General features: G+C 38.9%; 1 protein-coding gene across 5 annotated transcripts in view; it reads left to right on the forward strand.

Moving 5' to 3' along the window:
* The first annotated feature begins 5023 nt into the window (after positions 1 to 5023).
* Cirl (Calcium-independent receptor for alpha-latrotoxin) overlaps positions 5024 to 20031 on the forward strand; it is a 148371-nt gene continuing 133363 nt past the window's right edge. For all 5 annotated transcript variants that reach the window (XM_071582885.1, XM_071582888.1, XM_071582889.1 and 2 more), the window contains exon 1: positions 5024 to 5862. The gene's annotated coding sequence lies outside the window, so the exon portion shown is untranslated. The remainder of the gene's footprint in view (positions 5863 to 20031) is intronic.

A 20031-nucleotide genomic window follows, 5' to 3' on the forward strand; every position in this document is an offset into this window, starting at 1 on the left:
TATTACTTTGGCCATTCTTTTCATGCTTTTCGAAGCATACTGATATGTCATGATTAATATTCAATATTGCCTTTCAACTACTGACTTCATCAATGCATACTCATCCCCTTTCTAGACTGAAACTGATCTCCTTAATAGTAACTTGCCCTCTTCTCCATCCTTTTGTTAACGATCCTAAGTACAACCTTCGCTGCATGTAAAACCCAAGTTATGGTGCTCTAGTTCTCACATGCTTCTAACTTTTCATTTTTTAGGACAGGTATCAATACAGATCTAAAGCTTTTCCGATAAATTCTTCCCTCGGATATTCTGTGAATGAGCCCATTAAAACTTCCCAATTCTTGAGTATTTTGTAGGGATATTATCCATTCTCTCAACCTTCTTTGCTTTCATTCCCTTTAATGCCTCTTTTATCTTGCTATCAAATATTCCTATTATTATGTACACCATATTATCTTTCTAAATTATTATTATATTATATCCAAACTCATGGGCCTGCTAAATTTACCATATAATTCCTCTATTTATTCTTTCCATTTTGTCAGAACCTCTCCTGTTGAGATTAATATTTTACTCATTGCATCTCTAGCAGTGTAAATGTGGTTTCCTTTCTTAAAATCTGACCATTCCTCTACTTTCTCTCTGGAATGCTGATTTTTCCCTGTCTCTGGGAACTCTGTATATTTGTACTGATTTTTCCACCATGTTTTCTTTGCCCTATTAGATAATTGCTTCAGTTTATTGTTTAACTCATTGTCCTTAATTCTTTGTTCATATATTCCATTACCTTCTGTCATCCATCTTTCTAATCAATATTCTGTAACCCATGGCTTCTTAACCTGAACCTACATCTGTTGCAGGGACTATTTGAGTTGATCATGCTATTCCAAAATCTATTAACATTTCACCTAGCACAGGCCTACTATGTCTGCATTTCCTCTCGCCGTCTTGTTTTCTAACTTCCTTAGCTTCATCGTCGTTCTAACATTTAAAGCCCCTATTCTAACAGTTCTAGCCATCTTTGGTGTCTTCTTTTTTTGTTACTGACAATTTGGCTTTGCAAGGAGTGTGTGTGCCACAGTGAACTTGCTCTCCATGCTGCTGAATGTGACATTTGATGACCCAGTGGGTAAAATCCTGTGTCAAAACTCAAAATTCTTTTGTTTGTATGCATTTATTTTTGCTTGGGAGATATGATTGAGGTTTTTTCCTGCTGCCTCCTTAATTGCATTTTCTACATAACATCATCACTCAGTGGCCACTCCACAGAGGTCATATGCCCTCGCATCAACCTCACTGATTGAGATTCTATGTGGACCACATCCTGCCCTTCAACCTATCTGGCACTGGTGACCTTACGAGAGGCAATTGTCACTGCTCTTACCTAGGAGTCATTGGAACATGCAAGCCCTTCTACAGCATCAAAGTTATCCACGTAGAGTGATTCCATCAGTTATAATGCTATTTAGTGCAAAGATTAATTAAAAGGTAGAATTAAGTTTTTAAAATTTTTGGTAAACATGTTTTTAGCTGTGATGGTTTGATGTAAGGATTTAAATACATTACACAAAGAGAATTTTTCAGTTTTATGGTATTTTGGTGCTGCAAAATGGTATCTATGACTGAGTTATATGAAAGGCACTTTTCTCATTGTGCAGTTATATGCAGACAAGTGAAAGTTAAGGTTCTATGGTAAATTTCTCCTAGGATTATGGCATCAAAAAAATTCATAAGGGGATCACGTTGGTGCACTGGCTAGCATATGGCTTCCCACCTAGAGGGCTTGGGTTCGAATCCTGGAGGCGACATCTTTTTCAGTGGTTCCATTTCCCTACTTCAAGTGCTTTGTCCAGAACACTTAAAATGAGTAAGCTGTAGATCGAATGGGACATAAGCTGTTGACCCCTTTCAGTAAGAGTAGGGTTTCTTTCCACCCATCCCCTAGAGTGCAAATGAGCTCAGATGTCACTTGCCTCCCCTTAATCTAATTTTACTACTAAAATTCATAACAGATGAAGGGCAATTTTTAAAATATCTATTGGCCTGTCTGCCTTGGATCCTGATAAGCCGCTCCAGGTCAGTCCTCAGATGTGCTAAGGGCTGAAATGTTTCCAACACCCAGACCCAAAGTGGGACTTGAACCTATGACCTTATGTTAGCTAGCAAGTTGCCCACCTTACTGCCCAGGCAGGCAAGGGATTTGTTTAAATTAAAAATTGGTTTTCATTAATTCATTAAATTCTTTTAATTTGTTCTATTTGTTAATTTGTTCATTCTTTTAAATATGTTTTAATCTCACAGGCAAGGTGAACTTGGATATCAGAAACATACATGTAATTACACTTCTACTCAAGCTTTGCCATTCTTTTTGTTTTGATCTTTCCTATTTGATGAAAATATCTATATATATATATATATAGTATCATTAATACAGCATAATGTGAACATGTTGTTTTAAAAAAAGCATAATTAATCAATCAATTGTACTTTGCTATATACTTCCATTAAGTAAATATATTAATAACTTAACACATGTAATATTCATCATATGGCATATGCAGAGCTCCAGTGAGTGCTCCCATCCTACTTAACTGAATTAGTACTTGTTTCATTCATTTATTGCTTTCCTCACCATAGGCTGGTTCAGCATGGTTTCGTTGAAAAACAAAAAAATGTGCATCAATTTTGTTAGTATACATTATCTGTACACAAATATTAAGAAATGGCATGCTAAGAAGTTTTCTTTTGCAAAGGAAAACTTCTTAACATGTCATTATTGTCTCTAGCGTGGGGAGAACTTCTTTGAGGATCATAGAAATTGAAAGGAGCTTCTAATTCTTAACATTTGTTTCTGGGTATATGATTACAGAATCAATAGTTTGTTGGCCTCCAGAGTAGGATAGTAGTAGTTCTTGTTAGTTTTCTTGAATATTTCCTATTTCAAAAATAAAAAGGGTAATAAAAAATCGCTGGCTTAATTTAACTAAGTTATTGTTTACATAAAGAATGAAGCTAAGTCAATTAAATCCCTTGGACGGAAACCTGTGTTGAACTACATTCCTAACCTTGATTTAGAGTGGAGATTCAAGAATGGGAATGGCAATTAAAAGTAATGGGTGGGTCCCAATTTACTAAGATTTAAGTTAAAAGAGGTAGAATAAATTTATTTTTATAAAATCTATAGAACAAAATTATGAATTAATCAAGTATTTTATGTAATGATTAATGTAATAAATGAAATCCAGTTGGATCCTTTGGGCATGATGAAATTAAAATGCAAGTTTGAGTTATTCAGTTTAAGAACAATGTGCAATGTATTGTAATAAGCTTAAGGTAATGATGTACACAAATAATTGGAAAGGTGATGTAAAATTCAAAACCATAGCCATGTACTTACTTACTGAATATATATTTGTTTGGGTGAACAAATCATTCTGAACCATTGCAAATAGATAAGACTCAATCTAGATAAGAGTAAAGGTTGACATTCCATGTGAAATTATGACAAATGAATCGGAAATTATTCTAACCCTGGTCTCTCTAATTTGCCTCTTATGTCTCATAGAATGTTATCGTTAATTTGGCTTAGTTTCTTCAATATCACTTTTAGAGTCGGAGCATGAACGGTTTTTGTAAATAGGGTACATTCCTGTACTAAACTGAAGCAATTTTATCTCTGGTGCAAGCCGATCGCAAAAACTTGTATTTAATGGAACTATAATTATACTCAGCAAGAAGTAACTTATACAGTTGTTTATCAAATAAAATATGGATGCCCCAAACGAAGTGTTAAATTAAATGGTTATATTTTTCTTTGGAGTTAAAACGGGGAAATACACTGTATGAATGTATCTATCTTATTTAATAAAGGTTATGGCCAAAGTTTGGCAACATACGAATTCCATTGTGTTATTTGTTACAGCTTATCCAGAGAGTAGGCTGCACAGGGAAAAATTAGGAGACCAGTTCAATTGCTTGATTCTAGACTAACCTTTGAAATAATCCTTTGTTTAGATACCTTCCCTTTAACGTGATTATTCGCCTAATCCACCCCTTGGCATCGGTGGCGTAGCCAATATTCTCCTAGAGCCCAGATATTTAACGTAAAAATAGAGAAATGTTGTGTGAAATAGTATACCATAGATTGTGTGAAACTAGACCTTTCGAAGAAACCAAAAATTCAAACGAAAGTACGTAGAGTCAGGTTGATAGCAAACTCAGTCGCCTTCGTGTGCTGGTCATTAATCCCCAAGTCCGTCATTTTTGCGAGAAAACTTTCTTAAAATTATGAGAAAATGTAATTGACATAGATAACTCAATTTTAGCTTCTTTTCCATTATACGTTTTCGTGCTGTTTCTGTGTACCTCTTTTCTTTCAGTATTGTTTTGCATTATATTGCCGGTTAATGGAACTATTCATTGCATTGCATGAGTTTTCCCTTTATATGATTTTCATAAAAACTTATGCAAATATATTCTAACACGCTAGGCGAAATTAGAATCGATTTATCCACTGAACTGCACGTAACTATTCGTGTGCCCTGCCATTAAGTAACACAATTCACATTAATGATACCAGACAAATGAAGCAATTGCATGATATCCTGATAACTACTTCCGAGCTATTTAATTTCATTTTTTTCTTTTTGCTAAAATGCAGGTTTACATGCGGTTAGTTACTATTTCTTTATGTATTCTACGCAAGTAAATTATATTTAGAGATCCTATACAAGAGGCGTAATATATATCTGACGAAGGGTGATCATATTATCAATAAATAATGCAATTCAAGAATGAAACGGCCGTCACGAAAACTCGTATTTTTTTGACAAGCATGCAATGCGATTGCGCTCTTCAACTTTACAGCCGTACCTAAAACCCCAACGTCATCAGTGTCGATCGACTTGGCAATCGCGCTCCGCTGCACTTCCCACTGGGGTCGGTAAAGGCTGCGCTGAGGGCCTCTAGCGGCAGGCACGACAGGCGAAGCAGACGCGAGGTAGTTCGACCTGTGTTCATTAAAATACCTACTGGGATGGCACGGCAGCTTGCGTCAGTTAGTTATCAAATATCTCATAAGGATTGTGTGTGCGCCCAGAGCGCTGTAGTTATTTCCTCTGTGCTCATGTTCTGATGTACGATATTGCGATGCATTACCTATATCCAGTGTCGCGATTTTTGTTTCGGAGAGGTGAGCTATTGATGTGAAACCTGCCAACGGTCGGCCCCTCCAGCCATCTTAAGTGTGCTTAAGGGAATCGGAACGCTGGCTCACCTTTGTTCTTCGGTCACGTCGATAAGTGAATTCTGCAGTGTTATGATTCTTTATTTGATGTGCTTGGCCCGAGAACCCGATGAAGTTCTGAGAAAGGATATTCGAAGATGTATGCAACTCTGCGGGTATCACGGTGGAATAAATCAGTGATTATTTTGTAACGAAGGCGAGCCTCGAGATGTGGAGTGGGATGTGAGGGAAGTTGTGCCGATGCCATAGGCTCCGCCAGTAAACGAGTCTGGGTGAGCCGCTTGCTACGGCCATGTTGTGGTGTGAGTGAGGAGAGGACTTTTAGAAGACTGTCCAAATATTTAATGGATTTAAATTCTACTTCTGCGCTATCAAAACTAAAGCCTTTGCATCCTTGCGACGCTCTGCGCCTCGGGTCCTTTTTACTTGCGGAGTTAGGTGCAATGGACTTAAATATCAAATGAAGATGAAAATACCAGACTACTTTTGACTGAGTTGTGTGAGGATTTTACTCGTCGTGATGTGCACCTCAAGTATTTGTGTTTTTCATGCTATACATATGTGCTCCAGGAAGGAGACGTCACTTTTTATAGTGCCTCATTGCTTGTCCAAAAGTGGTAAGTTTTGTTTTCGTTCGTTCGTTTTTAAGTCGAATTTCTGGTGGAACAATTGAATGGACTGTTTTGGTATAGAAATAGAAGGTTGCTGAAAACAAATATTAGGTTCTGGCATGATAATAGGTCTTACGCGTTGTTGTTCTTAGGAAATTTAGAATAAACGAATTTTTTGTGGAGCGTCAAGTAATGCGTGGTGGTTATATGTAGTATTGGTTGGCATAGTGGTAATGAACTGTGTAAGACGCGCCAATAAAGAAATTACCTGCAAATGTAGAAACGTGTTGAAACGCATCAAATTGCGATAAATGTCGAGCTTTACGACCAGGCGTAGTATTTGTTAACATGTGTTGTTGTTTGCGAATACATGGACCTGTTAATATTTTAAATAATATTAAGTCCTCCACTGTCCGGTGGCACTTAACTCTCAATTGTAATTGCATGAATTGCTGCATGATTTTGTGACCAATTTTCAAAAACCGCTTGTCAGTAATTATTAAAGGCCATCTTATTATTGTACATCCAACAATCCATTTTGTATTTTGTAGTCGGTTATGTCATATGCCTGTAATATTGTGTCACTTTTATTTTTGCCACATTTTAATATTGACTATTGGATCTACTGTTAACATATTGCAAGTATACCACGTACGTATTTATTGTGGGAACGTGGTTAATGATGAAAGCCAAACACTTGATTTTGTTGGCTTATCTGTACTTGTCAAGAAATTATATTTATTATTATGTTTGCATGCTTTTATCCTCGCATATTTTGCATTGAAATTGTGACTACAGTGTATTGGGATCATTTAATTCTCTTAGGAATATTTGGACTTAGGCGGGTAGGAAAGTCCGCAAAACAACGAACAATGCTGTGAATAATACTGCCTAGTCATTTTACGGAACAACTTGTTTCTTGCAATCCTTTAGTTTTCCGTGGAATGCGTTGATGAAAACTTCTTGTGGGAGTGTTTTTTTAGTAGCTTATGTTTTTATACAGGTGAAAGTATCCCAAATTATACGTTATTGGAACGAAGGGTTAAGGGAACCCGCAACATCTCATGTGGTGGAGTCTCGTCCAGTAAACTGTATTGTAATCAGCAGAACGTGTTCTCAATGCTGTTATTCGTGAAGAGGGAAATGTTACCTGCCGGACAAATTGTAACTAAGGTAGTATCGTTATGTACGAAATGCCTCATCGAGATCGTTCAATTTTCTATTCGTCGGCCTTTATTTACGTTGTTTCCACACCTGAAAGTCCGGGAATAAATATATTAAGTACACTAAAGATTACGTTCCTCCTAAGAATTTTATTTAAATGTATGTTTGTTAAGTGTCCGCTATCATTATCCATATCTTAGCATTTTTCACATGAGCTTTTATAGTAATATAGTCGGTGAAGAAACTGGGGTGCTTGAATGCCCAGGAATTCTGATAATATCAAAAAGCATTCTTTGGCCTAGGTTACAGAGGGATTGGTGCGATATGTAATGTGATTTGGTATTGTTCATTGTAATAAGACGGTGATATTTGAGGTTGTATGTGGAATATTAAAAAAAGAGATGCATTGTTTAGTTTTTGAAATTGTTCTAAGTTGGACAAATGACAATGATGACTATAGACCTATGTCATCATTGTCCAGACATGCTTAATGTTTACTTTGTAAGGGATAAGTTGAAAGTAACTGTTGTCTTGCATGAAACACCATCTATCCCAGCATTAGTAGACAATTCTTCTTTGGGTGAGGATATTTTTAGAAAATCAAACTAAAATACAAAAATCCTTATTGATAATGAAACGCGTAAACAAAGGCTGCCACTTCTTCCTCGGCGCACTTGTGTATTGTGTATCCGCTCGTAACTGATACCATTTATTCGGTTCTTATCCACGAGGTGTACGTTTGATTAGGTACGTTAACAGCATCGTCCCATGAATCCGAGTTTATATTAGGCGGAGAATTATTGTGTACAATTTAATTGATGCCTGTATTAAGAACTAGGGTTGTTCTTCGATGTCGTATTCAGCCTCTGAAAGTTGCGCACATAGTGTTAGCCAATGAGCAGCTTCTAGAGTTAGGCGGCCAGAGACTGAGACTGATATCGATCCATAATTTGGATGGTATTCTCAGAGCTACTACACTCGGGGCGTTCAAAGCTTTTATTAAAGGTTGTGAATTGACATTGTTATTGGCGCATTGATTGGCTGCGGCCTGAATTATTTTATAATATTGTGTTGGGCAATTCGCCAAATACGAATATATTAGTTGACTCTGGCCGTTTTATGTCGAACCGCTTTCTTTATCGGAAAGTGGCATTTTTCGACTAAAGGTAACGAGTCATTGGTAAAATTCAATATGATACTTGGGAATAGATCGTTCTGGAGGAGTTTGGAGTCATCTTTGATCCCTTATATTTCAAGCTTTTTAACTTTGCCATGAGGAGTCAAAGACATACGTTATTTTGTGGATATCCCTCATTGACGAAAACAAATAATCCACTTAAATATCTGATTTAAGTTTGCAATATTTATTTCGTTGTTATTGGTGTTGTTCTGTCTGACATCTTCGTGTTCAATCATTTGACACCGTTGGCCAAAATTTAATGTGTCGTGTATTGAAGAGATGCTAGATAGAAAAAATTAACCGCTGCACTCATTGGAGCTCTTTTATTGTGGAGGGGTTATGAGTAACTCTGCGTCGTAATTGGTGGCTGTGCACGTGTAATTATATTTTTTTGTTCGGTCATTGTTATGATAGTGAAGATGTGAGCATAAAATTTACAAGCGGGACTCAAAAATATCGAATGTTATTCGTTAAATATGGCTCGTCGTGTTTGTTCCATGGATTTGGACCCCCACTATTTATCGGGTGCCCAGGAGGTGGGGGGTATGCAGTGGTCCGCCGGTGGTTGCGGCGCCCAAGGAGCCAAGCGCTTCAAAATGGCGCCACCGCTGTCCTTATGCCCTGCAGCGAGTCCCCCTGCTTGTCGTTCACCTTGTCTCGATTCTGTGGGACGTTCATTTTTTAAACTCTTGGAGTGGTGGTATCTGTGGTATTTTGAAATATTAAATTCCATGACAAATCGAACCTTTTCAATATTCATGGGGATATTTTAAATCTTGTGAGGCTGTTCAATTTTCTTCGCCCGTGATATTTGTGAAAATTTTACAGTTTAGTATACACTTATGAATTGGCGTGCAGTTAAAGGGCTTAGCCGAATAATATATAAGGCTTAGGTTTTTGTTTAAAAAGAGATGGATTATTAGAATTGGACGCAGGCGAAATGGTGCACATTAATTTTTTTCCTGTGGTCCCAAGATAAAATGGAAGGCGTGGACATCTGTGCATGCACAAACCGCTTAAATCTGAATGGAGGAGTACCTTCAGCATTTGGCATCAGCAGCTGCTTCGCGTTGATGTCATGTGGCTTGCTGAGACAAAAATATCTCATCTGTCATGCTGTTCATTTTATTCTGCGGTTTGTTTTTCTCCGTGAAATCATGGGAAAATATTTTTCGGGTAAGCAGGCCGCTTAGAAATAACATTTTTAATAAACCCACAACATTGGATGTTGCCACTAAGGGCAGATTTTCGTGTGGTGTTACAATTATCTTATTTGGTTCAATGTCGCTTACGGTAAACATCTAACAATTATTATTCATAAATATAAATTTGAGCATCGGCTGGAAGTGATTTAAAACTCCCATGATGCCCCTTTGGACTATCTTCAGTTGATAAAATTTCAAATATTTTTAAATGATGACCACAAAGTATTTGAACGAATGATGCAATGACTCGGAAGTTGTGTTTTTCTTAGGCTCACGTCATATTGCAGGACCTAGGGAATATTATTAGCTTTATTCCAGGTTTAACATGTGGGCGTTAAATCATTTGCGTGGACAGTGTGCTTCACTTGTAATTGTTTGGAGGACATAAATTTACTGTATAGTTTGAATGTATTGAGCAAACCGCCGGGGATGGTAAAATAATGAGAGTTGCAATAATTTCTTTGTTGGAAATATGGTTTTCTGCTCCTACTGGTTTCCTGAATACGCAGTTCGTAGGATGCGGTGGAATAGGTTAGGGTTTTAATTGAGGGATTGAAGACATGCTATTTCAAGTCACTAAGCAAAATATTTCTGCTGTTATGCAAGGGCACCGGCCTTTTGCGTCCATTGCGTCGCGTAGCGTAAATTTTCTCTGCAAGTATTGTGAAAACATTTTCAGTTCGTTCAATTCATGAGTGAATTTTAATATTTATTCTTGGCACTCGGTTTTCCATCAAATGTACACAGTAATTGCATGAAATTGGACTGATAATTTGAAAAAAGCAGCGTGGGTTGATACAAAGTTTGACCACGCATCGATTGCATACTGCAGACCCGCGGGACCTTGGCCTGGGTAAAGCCTCCCTTGGCATCAGTGACGCCGGTGTATAGCAGGTCTAAATTTTCCCAGGCCAATCATTCGCTGACAAATAAAACACTATTAAAAATTATAAGTATATAGCCTGAGTCTGTGTGAAATTATGCGAAGGGGCTCAGTTGAAGCATATTTGTACTACAACATGCGTAAAGCATAGCACGTCGCTCTTAAAGGGGTGCTTCCTCTTTAAGGACCACTAGCGCACTCTAGCTTTCTTGAACTTAAATAGTTATATTCTTTTATTTTAGAATACCTATATGGTATCAGCCAGTTCTTGATTACCAATCAATACAAAATAAGCACCTGTCATCGTTTATTGCTGGTGTGGACTTCTGGAGTTTAGTTACTTCAGCTTGATCTGTGGAAAACATCCTTCAGGATAACATGATCTGGTGGTTAATAATTTTGGAACATCGTCACTTCACTATAGTCTGTGATTTTGTCGAAATAATTTGTGCCATACAATTAGAGGACTAAGTACTTTTTTAACATGGCTGCTATGTGCGTCCTCTTTCCGCTCATATCCTGGTTAGAGAAATACCAGGTGATTGCATTGCTTTTACAAGCAGGAAGAAAGAAAGTTATTATCAATGATGAAACAATTTTTCCTTAGACAAAATAACTCCATCCTCCAGTTTTAATAATCGTTTTTCGTTCGCGTGTTAGTTGATAAAGAAAAATTCTAATATGGCTTTCAGATCGTAGTCATCTTCCGTATTTTAACGAAGAAATTATGAAATTCTTCTAAGAGTAATATAATAGTGGAAATTATCCTAGGGAAATATGTCAGCGTTTGAGTTAGTCACCTTGTGAAATCATTACGGGCATCAGAATTCGGTGCTAGTTAGACAAGCGCTCAACTCCTTGAGCCACCGGAATTCGTGCATGTGAATCCTGGTAATACGCAGGTGATAACAATTCTTTGGTTTAATTTCATTTAAATTTAAAAATTCTTTGAGGCCCTATCGAATCGTGGCCTCTGCAGTGGTGCACGACAGATGATTAATTTAAAATGCTCGGAAGGACTGGTGACTGAATTAGGAAAGGATAGGAGTTGAATTTAGTAATTTTTGTTAAAAAATCATGTTATATAAGTTTGCCTTCTGTGATTCCAATTTACCTAAATTTCAAGTGTATCGTGAATAAGTTTTCTAAATGAATAATGGTAGTATAACATAGAGTGGATGATGGGGAAATTGAGATGGCCAGCATGAAGGGATCACTTATCTATTGGTCAATAACGAGACTGTTGTTGCGAATATTTATTGCAATTTCCGGGTCTATTCTTATTTTCCAAGGGATATGCGTCGTGAATCAGTGCACCGTCAGGATTTTATGGATCCTTTTAACTTACATTACTTGGAAACTCCTTCAATATCCAAGGATTGCATTGGTCTCTCATGAGATATTTGCAGAATTCAGCCTACGGCTTGTGTTTGGATTTTTAAAGCATGTCTTGTCTGTTTCTTCGATTTGCCCTTTATTCGAATTAGAGGTTTTTGGGATTAATAGCGAGTGTATTTTATTGCTGGCGTATTCCCAGACGTGGTTGGTTGTCAATCAATCACACCTCAGTGTAGTGATGTACTTCTAGTTAGAAATGCAAAAAATATGGAATATTGTGGAATGAAAAAAAATGAAAATGGTAACTTGATGGAGAGTACTCGGAGAACCTTTTTGTCAGGGATGACTCGAAGAACCTTATGGTCACCTTTTAGGAAGAAGAGATGATTCATTCCGGAAATGAACAACGAAATTAGCTCAAGTTCCAAGTTTCGCGTTAGTGAGAATCCCGACGTCGATACTTGGAGCGGAAATTCCATACTGGTGTTCAGATTTCGTAGAAACAGGAGTCATATGAAATACGTTTTCTGGTTGTGAGACATACCCAATCGTGGGTGGGCAATTCCAGCATCGGTGTGTTATTGTGCTCCAAAACGTATTTATGCCAATTTCTTCATTCCTTTAGGTTTTTTTTGCCCAGTGTCAGCCATTACCCTTTTTTTTATGTTGAAATTATATGTTAATGTCTGTAGAAATTTCTCTCAGGTCTTTCTCCGGCTGCATGTCCCGTTCTGGCCGACGTTTCGATTCTCGACTCAAAGAGTCACTCTTGCCCTGAAAACTTTGCTTGAGTCGGGCATCGAAACGTCCGTCAGGATGCCGGTGGAAGGCCCCAGAAGAATTTCTCTGAGCAATAAGCCGGAAAGCGCTAGACCCTACTTTGTCTCAATATCCTTTAACTTTCTCTGTCTTTTTGGCGTTGTTTCTCCTGTCGCATCGCAATATCTTTCGCCAGAGCTGAAAATAAAGTACGAACCATCTCCGCACTATATTTTTTTAATTTCCGTAGTATGCTTGTCGTACACAGCGCAGAAATTGAATCACGCCACTCTGGTAAGAACTATATTACTAAGTATTTGGGAGCCTGATATATTTGTATCGTAATAAGTTCCTAAATGAATGAACGATGCGAATTCGATACGAGAGTTGCCAGAACCAGTCACCGTGTCTATCGTCAGGAAAGGGTTGTTCAAGTTACAACTTATTCAAGTAAAAAAAAAAAATTAAAACTTATTCAAGTTTTCGTTTTCGGACACGGTCTCCTGAAGGAGTGTGATGTGGTGATTTGATATTTCTATACCGATGCGGTTTTCCAAGTGTGATACATTAATTCATTTGGTGCCTTAAATACGGCGCCCTGGACGAGTCCGAGCCCCTAGGTGCTTCTATTTTCCTCTTTATTCGGGAAAAGTAAAATATGGCGTTAAGTCTTTTATTTTAGTGTCGTGATTTATGTGCGAATGCAACTTTAATGCGGACTTATCCTATCGATTGTAGTGTCATAATGGGATGAGAGTAGCATAAATTTTATGACAATCATCACGCTTTGGCTCTGACATTTTTTTAAAACTCATGTCTAGGCTAGACACCTTTTATGCCGTTCGTTGTGTGTCATTTAGTTTTCTCAAGGGCCGAATCACCAGTTTACATCTCGAGGTTGGACTTCATCCCGCGACCTTGGATTTTCAAGCAGTCGTGTTACCCACAGGAATGGCCGGCCGGCAACTCGAATTTCAGTGTAGTCTCACTCCAATGTATTGGCACAGGTGACTCTTCTAAGATAAAGGGCTACTCATGCCTCTAATGCTTCGTATAAGAGTACTTTCTTTGTCTTTTCTGACTCTCATATTCTTTCTCGAAAATCTTAGTCGCTAATTTTCTATCCAGCCAAATCTATCTCTTTGATCCCCAACCATTTTGAATATTTGAGTCTCTAATGTTGTCCGTATAGGTGACTCTATGTCTTTTCATGTTCATTAGTGGGAATGTAACTTATATGTATTATAAATATTGTCATGCTTAGCATGCAGAATTGGATTTCTTTTGTGTCGTCAAACTTCGTCAACCCCACACTCCCATGTGACACTTGGCCGCTTTTTCCCATTTTGGATGTGACGCATTGTACGTGGACTCCGTCCCTTCGGGAATTTTAAGCTTAGGTGAGCTTCATCGAAGTTTTCATATCTGACATGGCGGTGAGTTTAAAGCCCTGCCATGCAGAATTGAAGCTGTAGCATTGAAGGCTGAAGTCGTATTTTTTCCCTACTCGCTTTCGATCTTACAAAGTTTACTTCGTTTCCTCAATAAATCATTTACTTCAGAGGTGGGATTTCAAAAGGATTTAGGAGCATTATTTAAGCCTAGCGTAGAGCAGTACAGATAGCACCTCTTTCTCTCTCTTTCCCAAGTCTTAGCCTATTCTCAATTCTTTCGCTTGACTGCCTTTTTATTTGATGAATCACACACACAATTGGGGACTCAGCTTTTCAGGCCTTAAATCAAATGAAAATTAAAGTAATACTGGTTGTCAATCATTAATTTCCTACGTTTTAGTGCGAGACAAAGTTCACTCTTTGCAGGAGCTTTTTGGTACTATCTCTTGAAATTATTGGGTTTCTGGAAGACGAATGTGTAAATTTTATTATAGGAGTCGAACTCGGTGCCTCTTTATGGAGCATGCTCGCGAAAGTGTCCTAGAACCAGAAGTTACGTTTACATCAATGGGTAAAGGGATAGGACTTAAGGAAAAAGAAGATGTGAGAATTATTTCCTTGCTTGGTTTTTAAAATTAGTTTTCATTGCTATTATTTAAGGGATATGCATCAAAAGCTGTTTCTATTCTTTTTACTTACGCCGGCTATTTGATTGAAAACTTCTACCTTGTATTCAAGCGGCGTCTGTTTTTCACAGCTTTACGGAAAGAAGTTAGGTTGTTATTCTAAATGAAATGGAGAAACTGTTGCCAAGAGGTGTTGGTGGAAGCTAAAGACACGGTTCGCTGCTCACGGTTTAATGTAATTTTTTCGGACTTTAACTCATGAAATCGGGTGTATGGATGATGAATGAAATGGCCTATTTGCAATCGGTAGTATTCATGCATAAGAATATCTCTCCGAGAAAGCACGCTGCACTGTTGGACCGTTGTATCCAATTTATTGGGGGAAATAACCATTGAACGAAATTAATGGTGCATTCGTTTCAGTGGCCAAATTGCTCATGATACACAGTTTACTCAAGACGATAATGTTGCTTTGACCCTTATTGGTATTCTGGTATGTGCTCACTTTTGTGCCGCACTACAAATTAATCCGTGTCGCGCTCTTCGACTAGAATTACCAAAACTTGGCCAAAACAGCGCGACACGTTTTTATTGTTTCCGAAGACGCTTCGAGTGTGCTTTGTTTAACTCGTGGTTGTCTTTATTTTCTACTCTACATTTTTATCTCAGGTTGAATTCTCTTTAATTCCAATAATATACTGCATTTCACTGGGCATTTGTGCCGCAGGAACCCTTATCGTTCGACTTACAGGCATCCTACTGTTAAGTAGAAAAATATTGTTAGCCATACGTCCTCACAATTTGCTCGGCACGAGTTAGCCTTTTGATTCAGACTGTAAGCCCTTTGGTTCAGTCTGTGAAGTAGTTATTTGTATTTTTTTGTTTTTTCAGTCCATTGCGGGCTACCATGGATTTTTCGGTGGCTGGATGAATTTTCATTTATGAGCAGCAGCGTTACATGAGCGTTAAACGCTGTAGTAGTTCAGCGGGTTCTAAAAATACGCAAGTTTCCATCGCTCCTGGCAAGCACACTTAAATGGTTGCTTTATTTACTGAACATCACCGCCACTTTTTTGCCCTCCCGATAAATTGTCGTGACCGTTGTTATCCGATAATTTGTCATGGCTGGCCAAATGTCCCCATGTACTCCGAGAAAGGTCGATCTGAAAATGAGTTACGGCCTGAGACGCTGTGGGGTTATCTGACCTGAGAAGGTCATTTGACCTCGGAAGACGGTCAGATGTCACTGCTGTACCCAAGGAAACAAAAAGTCATCCACACATGGCCCTGCAATTCATTACGCTCATATAACAGTGATGTGAGGACACCACTCATTCATGGGTCATTCAGCCCCCGACAATTGATTGACTGTAGTCCTCCATTCTCACTCAGCCAATGATGTTTGCTCTGCACCCAGGTTATATATACTATGTTCTCATAACTACTAATTTTCTTATATAAGAATCTAATTCTGATCCAGCCAATAGTTCTCACGACCGTGATTATTTGGTCCTTGGAGCAAAACTGAGCAAAACTGTTTTAGAATATTTTTAAATTGTTTTTTGGACTTCATTCCATTTAAAAAGTGTATCTGCTTCGGTGTACGTTGTGGCTACTCCTCCCATGTCAGCCTACGGAAAATTCGTCTTGGCTGGGCGAGTCCTAAACTCCATTACATAACGAATAGGATTTCAGCATAAGCTGTACGTAAATTAGTATTGAGCCTCTGAGCGCACAATAGCTGCAATGGGTACGCGATAGTCGGGAGTTCTATATATGCTCACGAGAGAAAAGGGCTTTTCAGAAGAAAAAATATATCTTTCTACTGTAATTGCACGTGTTTTCTATTCAAGGATATTCGCCTCTAAATTTTACTCGTAATCATTAATTGTGATCGGGAAATCTTCTATCAAAAAGCCGCCGTTGTCCCTTTCTGAAGTAAGTCTATTAACTTGTTAGTATTGTTTGCCTTTTAAAGGAAAGAAAACATACCTGTACACTAACCATCACATTTCAGGATATGTCATTTAGAATGCTCTATTTTCTGCTTAATTATTATTTCCAGTTAAATTATAAGTAGACCTTAAGTTTAACTAGCGGGTCCCAGCTGGTAGTACGATGCAGCTCAAACCCAAGCCTGAGGTTAGGGTTGTTTTGTATTCCAAAACCCTCTAAACACTCAAGGGTTTGTGATTCCATGTTTAGTTTTTCATACCTGAACTTTATTTTTTATCGATGGCGGCGAGGTAGCGCAGTGGATGGAGCGTTTGGCTATTAATGGGATGGTCCCAAGTTCTATTCTCATGTGATGCCTTTAGAAAACTGAACGGTTTCGCAGGAAAGGAGAATGGATCATTCCCCCTTTCCCCCCCGACCCTGCGTGTGTGAGTATCACGAGTCCTATAGCTTGCCTCGGTCTGAGATCTAATCTCGCCAATGAGGTCAACATTTGGGTTCATTGCAATGTCGTTAATTTTTGCTCCGCGTAAGGATGGGGGGTCTTATTATGCCTAAACATAGGTACGTATTTTAAGTGTCCGTTTTGTTTATAATTTATTTTTATGCATGCAGTTTATGAGCAGGCCTGCCGAAGGGTCTTGATTCGCGTGCTTCGGTATTTCACCTGGCAATATTTCGCGCCGCACTGCATGTGAGAAATCCCACCCTGTCTACCTGATAAACCATAATTTTCGGCGTGCCCCGGTCGGCCCTCAGCTTTCACGAGCGTAACCGGCAACGAAGCTTCGGACGGAAAAGAGAATGGCCCTCCTTCCCCGAGTGCGCGAGCGATCCCGTCTCTTCAAACCCCCCTCTCCCAGTCCCGCTTCCTCCCTCTCACCGGCCCTCCAATCTCTCACCCTCCCGGCCCCCCTCGCCGTACTCCGGCCATCTGGTTCGCTCGCACCCGCCTCGACCGCCAACCCTCTTCCCCCCACCCTTCGGCCAAATAGAAACTTCTCGTACTAAAATTCCGGGGAATCGCCAGTACTCGGCTTTTCTTGTTTATTGTTTTGAAAAGTCTCCTATTTCATTTTCCACGGGACCACAGACCAGATTCTCCCATTCTGCTTTAGCTCCTCGGCATGCGGGTGTCATTAGGGGCCGTCCAGACTGTTTCGGAGAGAAGATGAAAGTCGAACTTTGTTAGAAAGGGAGGGAGTCTTGGAACATCTGTGCGTGTGAAAATTGAACCCAGCTACTTAGTGTGCAAGGAAGTCCACTAGTTTTTAGTTTTTTGATACCCTAAATTTAGAAGATCATTTTTACGACTTCAGTCGCGATGGCAAAAATTAAGGACTGAGTGAAAATCAAAATTATGTGTGTGTACTATTTATGTGAATGCAGCGGATAAATAAGCAGATAATTGCTTGATCATAGGTATCGCTGTTTTCTTAACAAATTTCTCACTTCTCCATGCGCTGTATATCCTAAGTCATGTCCAAACGCAGAATTAAGCAGTGTTCTGCCACATACCCCTATTATCACTGAAATCTCTCCATCCCTTGTATCCCTCTATCAAATATCTATCAATTCTTTAAAATGGCGCGATGTGCATAACTTATTTCATTAGCTCCATCTATTTCCGTTCCCAACTACATCGCTTGTCTCCCATTCCCTTACATCCAAAATTCTCCCTTTATTGACCGGCTCCTCCTATGCCTAAGGTAATTTTATCTTATCTCCTTGTTTCTTGAAGTAGTATTGATTTTTATTTTGCCTACTTCACTGCAACTCGAGGTTCAATATGTATTCATCACCGTTCTTTTGAATTTATTTTCCCTCCCGGTCCGTATAGTTTCTTAAGGTATTAGACTATAAGTTAGCCTTAGGTTATTAGAGTTGTATATTATTGTTAGGTATTAGTTGTATATTATAGTTAGGTATTAGAGTAGTCATTTTGTGATTGTTCCGAGCTTGCACTCACGGACGCATTCAGTTCCATGAAACCCTTCTTTAGCGTTGGCTTAGTAACTTGCCCTATCTTTCAATCCTCTTCCCTCCCAATATTCCTCTCTTTCCCGCCCGTTCACCCTTTCATTTGATTCCCTAGACTATTGCCTCCCCTCCCCGTATTCACCTTTATCCATCTCATTCTGCCGTGGAATGATTTGTAGTCTTCAGTATATTTACCAAGTATTTTGTGTTATTAGGAGATAGTGGACTCTTGTTAAGCGTAGCTTCTCTATTCAAATTGTCTTCAGTAGCGGTAGTAAATTGGCTTTTTTTCCATGCGTATTTTGCTGTGATGCGTCAGGCAAAATCGTTTGGTCAGTGTAAAATATAAGCATCAAAAATAGGAAACCCTTGGCGTGCTAAAATATTTGTTCTGTAAAATCAACTTGGGATATAACAGTTTTTCAGTTAATTGGATCAGCGGGCGGATGTATAGAATCGAGAGGCAGCACTCGACGGGCGTGAATCAATTGATCGGTTCGAAATGAATAATCAAAGTCGGGCGCATGCGCGGGTGCAGGGAATGGATGTGACCCCTCTTTACCCAGTCTCTTCCCAAGTGAAAAATTTCAAAATGCACTTTGTGCTGAGCTTGCTGTCCCGATTAATGGAAGGTATTCGTTTACAGTTATACTTCTTAGGTTTGATGTTTTCTCTAAGAAACAGCGAGTTCAAATTTTGCTCTGAAGTGTGTAGAATCTATTGTTTTACTTCCCCGTTTTCACTTCCACGCCTTGCCACCACGTACACGCCTTGCGTACAAGACGTTTCGACAAGATTATTGAGGGACTTAGTCACAATAATTGATAAAGCCACATGTTAATAGTGATGTGGGCGCTACATAACGAACTGCCATTGAAGTTCCATCATGTCTTTCGGGAGGAGGTGACGTTTTTCCTCGGATTATGATTCAGGTTGTGTTAATGGGGAATGCTTCATCTGACCTCCTAACGTAGTGTTGTTTCGACATATGTATAATCGTAGTGCCATATTCTTAGTTGGTATTTGTCTAGCGTCTCCCCCTCCCAGTTTTGAAATACCTCGCGACTAACAACAACTTGTGACTTGCAGATCTGAAGCCGTATAGTTACATGTACATTTCTACTCGAGCTGAGTTAGCTGCCAATAAAGTGTTGCGTGTGGAGCATTTCTATCTCTTCCAGTTAGTCTTCAAGGGCGAGAGAGAACGAATATGGTCAATTAAGAAATAAATGGAAAGCACCTCAGTGTCACTGCGAAAATCTACTTCGATTAGCGATATTGCCTAGTCCGAGTGATCAATACAGTTTGAAGGTGTTCCTGTCTATGGCTTAAGGTCTGAATTCCACATTTCTTGCCAGAAAGGTCGTGGTATACAATTTCTACCCAAGTTTGCCCTAACATATTTACGGACTACTTATTGTCGTACATTTTGAATTCGGCTACAATATGAAGTTAACCGTTGTTAATTCATTATTGTACTTGCCCTGTACAGGCTAGCAAATTTTCAGGTGGTGTAATGTCCTAATTCAGTGTTGTTAGTTAGAAAGTTTTGCTCCTTCAAAGCTTCGCTAATGGTTGCAGAATGGGAAATCGCAGGGTAATCACATTTGCCTTATTCCCCTGCATACCAATGCATATTCCTATTGTTCCACCTTATACCCTGTGTACTTGGTGGTTTTGAAAATGCACT

Source organism: Hetaerina americana, unplaced genomic scaffold (genome assembly GCF_022747635.1).
Source record: "Hetaerina americana unplaced genomic scaffold, ioHetAmer1.1.p SCAF_12, whole genome shotgun sequence".
NCBI lineage: Eukaryota > Metazoa > Arthropoda > Insecta > Odonata > Calopterygidae > Hetaerina > Hetaerina americana.